The sequence below is a fragment of the Triticum dicoccoides genome, chromosome 5A, assembly GCF_002162155.2.
Source record: "Triticum dicoccoides isolate Atlit2015 ecotype Zavitan chromosome 5A, WEW_v2.0, whole genome shotgun sequence".
NCBI classification, from domain to species: domain Eukaryota; kingdom Viridiplantae; phylum Streptophyta; class Magnoliopsida; order Poales; family Poaceae; genus Triticum; species Triticum dicoccoides.
The window spans coordinates 289,797,802-289,803,129 of record NC_041388.1 but is presented as its reverse complement, the minus strand read 5'-3'; positions in this window follow the sequence as shown (position 1 = coordinate 289,803,129).

The window sequence follows — 5,328 nt, the reverse complement described above, 5'->3', positions numbered from 1 at the left end:
TCTCTCCATAGATAGATCTTGGTGACACGTAAGAAAATTTTGAATTTCTGCTACGTTCCCCAACAAGAAGATCTTCGCCAATTTTTGCCACCTGCCGGAGTATCCAACATGCTCTAAGGCTGTGAGTTGGTGTGGCGCCCTCTGCACTATGAATTTTACAGGGTCCATTAAGCCATCCTTCCAGTACGGTTCCGTGCCCTGTAGAGGGCTTTTGCTTTTTGGTATTGAACCCGGGTGTCTGGCGATGATGCACCCTTTTATTTCAGACTGGGTTTGTATTCAGGGCCGGATTGTACCAAAATTTTATTTCGGTTTTCCAGGCGCTTTTCATCGCACAGTACTTTCGTACTATGGATGCCAAGTCAGCGAAGCGTGTAATATCACGGCGACTTATGGCGTTGAGGATTCCCTTGTCCGTGCAATTATTGTAGAAGAATGAAATTGCGTCTTCCTCGCGGCAGTCCTTTATCCTGTTCATAACCAGGAGGAATCTGGCCCAGTAATGATGTACTGTTTCTTCGGGATCTTGCCTAATTTGGGATAGATCGCTTATGTACGGGTGGGTGGGTGGAATCAAATCCAAAACCTCACCCAATCTGAGACCCAGGGGCCAAGGATTTTCCGAACTCGGAAGTTTGGATTCTTGGATGTTGTCCAATGAATCTAGCCTGTTGCCTGACTTTAAGTTCAGGTCTTGAGTGATGTCCTCCCCTCCGTGGGTATCCGACTTGGAGGGATCGGGAATCCGGACATAGCTAGTCCTTAAGATAGATGAAGGGTCGCCGCACTGTCCCTCTACCACGGCAACATGATGGGTGACCTGGGGAGAGTTAATCTCTCTCAGATCGGGTTTAGGCCCAATCTGGTCGTAATCCGTAGCGACTCCCAGGGCAGCGATGCAATCCAAGAGCTCGTTTAGGGAAGAGAGCTCCATTGGATCTAGCTGCTCGGCGAATTCCGAGCTGACATGAAGATTTCTTTCGATGACCCGAGAGGTCATCGTCAGCGCAGCAGCCAAACAGGCGGTCATAAGGAAACCACCTAGCCAGAGAGTTTGGCCGACAGCCAAAGCTCCCTTAGCAACGGTGCCGTCTTTAAAGACGGGATGAGGCATCCTTCCTGATGGCGACGGCACAGAGGAACTCTCAATGAAAGCACCAATGTCGGTGTCTCAACCGGCGGATCTCGGGTAGGGGGTCCCGAACTGTGTGTCTAGGCGGATGGTAACAGGAGACAAGGGACACGATGTTTTTACCCAGGTTTGGGCCCTCTCGATGGAGGTAAAACCCTACTCCTGCTTGGTTAATATTGATGATATGGGTAGTACAAGAGTAGATCTACCACGAGATCAAGGAGGCTAAACCCTAGAAGCTAGCCTATGGTATGATTGTCGTTCCTACGGACTAAAACCCTCCGGTTTATATAGACATTGGAGAGGTCTAGGGTTACACAGAGTCGGTTACAATGGTAGGAGATCTACATATCCGTACCGCCAAGCTTGCCTTCCACGCCAAGGAAAGTCCCTTCCGAACATGGGACGAGGTCTTCAATCTTGTATCTTCATAGTCCAGGAGTCCGGCCGAAGGTATAGTCCGGCTATCCGGACACCCCCTAATCCAGGACTCCCTCAGTCACCTCAGGAATCCACGAGTTGAGTGCCAAAACATATATCAAGTGAATCAATAGAATACCCCATTGTCACCACGAGTATCCCACGCAAGACATACATCAAGTGTTCTCAAATCCATAATAGTATTAAGTCCGATAATAGTGCAACCTCAAAGGTAAAACTCAATTCATCAACGGGAAGGTAGAGGGGGAGAAACACCATATGATCCAACTATAATAACAAAGCTCACAGTACATCAAGATCGTGCCATATCAGGAGCATGAGAGAGAGAGATCAACCACATAGCTACTGGTACATACCCTCAGCCCCGAGGGTGAACTACTCCCTCCTTATCATGGAAAGCGCCGGGATGATGAATATGGCCACCGGTGATGGCTTCCCCCTCCGGCAGGGTGCCGGAACGGGCTCCCGATTGGTTTTTCGTGGCTACAAAGGCTTCCGGTGGCAGAACTCCTGGTCTAGATTTATTTCTAGGGGTTTCTAAATTTATAGGAATTTTTGGCATCGGGAACAAGTCAGGGGGTCCACGAGGATCCCACAAGATAGGGACGCCCCCACCCTTGTGGAGGCCTTGTGGCTCTTCTGGCCCAACTCTTTTGCTTCGGTGCTTCTTCTGGTCCGTAAAAAATCACCGTAAATTTTCAGCTCAATTGGACTCATTTGATATTCCTTTTCTGCAAAACTCAAAAACAAGGAAAAACAAAAGCTGGCATTGGGATCTAGGTTAATAGGTTAGTCTCAAAAATCATATAAAATAGCATATTAATTCATATAAAGCATTCAAAACAGATAATATAATAGAATGGGACAATCAAAAATTATAGATACGTCGGAGACGTATCAAGCATCCCCAAGCTTAATTCCTGCTCTTCCTCGAGTAGGTAAATGATAAAAACATAATTTTTTGATGTGGAATGCTACCTAAATTTATCAATGTAATCTTCTCTATTGTGGAAAAAAAATATTCAGATCCATAAGATTCAAAACAAAAGTTTAATATTAACATAAAAACAATAATACTTCAAGCATACTAATAAAGCAATTATGTCTTCTCAAAATAACATGGCCAAAGAAAGTTGTCCCTACGAAATCATATAGTCTGGCTATGCTCCAGCTTCATCACACAAAGTATTAAATCATGCACAACCCCGATGACAAGCCAAGCAATTGTTTCATATTTTTGATGTTCTCAAACCTTTTCAACTTTCACGCAATACATGAGCGTGAGCCATGGACATAGCACTATAGGTGGAATAGAATATGGTGGTTGTGGAGAAGACAAAAAGAAGGAGATAGTCTAACATCAACTAGGCATATCAACGGGCTATGGAGATGCCCATCAATAGATGTCAATGTGAGTGAGTAGGGATTGCCATGCAACGGATGCACTAGAGCTATAAGTGTATGAAAGCTCAAAAAGAAACTAAGTGGGTGTCCATCCAACTCGCTTGCTCACGAAGACCTAGGGCAATTTGAGGAAGCCCATCATTGGAATATACAAGCCAAGTTCTATAATGAAAAATTCCCACTAGTATATGAAAGTGACAACATAGGAGACTCTCTATCATGAATATCATGGTGCTACTTTGAAGCACAAGTGTGGTAAAAGGATAGTAACATTGTCCCTTCTCTCTTTTCTCTCATTTTTTCTTGGGCCTTCTCTCATTTTTTGGCCTCTTTTTTTCGTCCGGAGTCTCATCCCGACTTGTGGGGGAATCATAGTCTCCATCATCCTTTCCTCACATGGGAGAATGCTCTAATAATGAAGATCATCACACTTTTATTTACTCAACAACTCAAGAATTACAACTCGATACTTAGAACAAAATATGACTATATGAATGCCTCCAGTGGTGTACCGAGATGTGCAATTAATCAAGAGTGACATGTATGAAAGAATTATGAATGGTGGCTTTGCCACAAATACAACGTCAACTACATGATCATGCAAAGAAATATGACAATGATGGATCGTGTCATAATAAACGGAAATGTGGAAAGTTGCATAGCAATATATCTCGGAATGGCTATGGAAATGCCATAATAGGTAGGTATGGTGGCTATTTTGAGGAAGGTATATGGTGGTTGTATGGTACCGGAAAAAGTTGCGTGACACTAGAGAGGCTAGCAATGGTGGAAGGGTGAGAGTGTGTATAATCCATGGACTCAACAGTAGTCATAAAGAACTCATATACTTACTGCAAAAATCTATTAGCTGTCAAAACAAAGTACTATGCGCATGCTCCTAGGGGTATAGATTGGTAGGAAAAGACCATCGCTCGTCCCCGACCGCCACTCATAAGGAAGACAATCAATAAATACATCATGCTCCGACTTCATCACATAACGGTTCACCATACGTGCATGCTACGTACAAATTTTAACACAAGTATTTCTACCAATACACAATTACTCACTAGCATGACTCTAATACCACCATCTTGCTACCTCTTGAGCACTGCGTTGGATTTCCTTGAAGAGGAAAGGATGATGCAGCAAAGTAGCGTAAGTATTTCCCTTAGTTTTTGAGAACCAAGGTATCAATCCAGTAGGAGGCTATGCGCGAGTCCCACGTACCTGGACAAAACAAATAACTCCTCGCAACCAACACGATAACGGGTTGTCAATCCCTTCACGGTCACTTACGAGAGGGAGATCTGATAGATATGATAGGATAATATTTTTGGTATTTTTGTGATAAATATGCAAAGTAAAATAAAAGCAAAGGAAATAACTAAGTATTGGAAGATTAATATGATGAAGATAGACCCAGGAACCATAGGTTTCACTAGTGGCTTCTCTCAAGAGCATAAGTATTTTACGATGGGCGAACGAATTACTATTGAGAAATTGACAGAATTGAGCATAGTTATGAGAATATCTAGGTATGATCATGTATATAGGCATCACGTCCGAGACAAGTAGACCGACTCCTGCCTGCATCTACTACTATTACTTCACTCATCGACCGCTATCCAGCATGCATCTAGAGTATTAAGTTCATGAAAACAGAGTAACGCCTTAAGCAAGATGACATGATGTAGAGGGATAAATTCATGCAATATGGTAAAAAACCCATCTTGTTATCCTCGATGGCAACAATACAATACGTGCCTTGCTGCCCCTACTGTCACTGGGAAAGAACACCGCAAGATTAAACCCAAAGCTAAGAACTTCTCCCATTGCAAGAAAGATCAATCTAGTAGGCCAAACCAAACTGATAATTCAAAGAGACTTGCAAAGATAATCCATCATACATAAAAGAATTCAGAGAAGATTCAAATATTGTTCATAGATAATCTTGATCATAAACCCACAATTCATCGGTCTCAACAAACACACCGCAAAAAGAAGATTACATCGAATAGATCTCCACAAGAGAGGGGGAGAACATTGTATTGAGATCCAAAAAGAGAGAAGAAGCCATCTAGTTAATAACTATGGACCCGAAGGTCTGAGGTAAACTACTCACACTTCATCGGAGAGGCTATGGTGTTGATGTAGAAGCCCTCCGTGATGGATGCCCCCTCCGGCGAAGCTCCGGAATAGGCCCCAAGATGGGATCTCATGGATACAGAAGGTTGCGGCGGTGGAATTAGGTTTTTGGCTCTGTATCTGATCGTTTGGGGGTACGTAGGTATATATAGGAGGAAGGAGTACGTCGATGGAGCAACAGGGGGCCCACGAGGGTGGAGGGT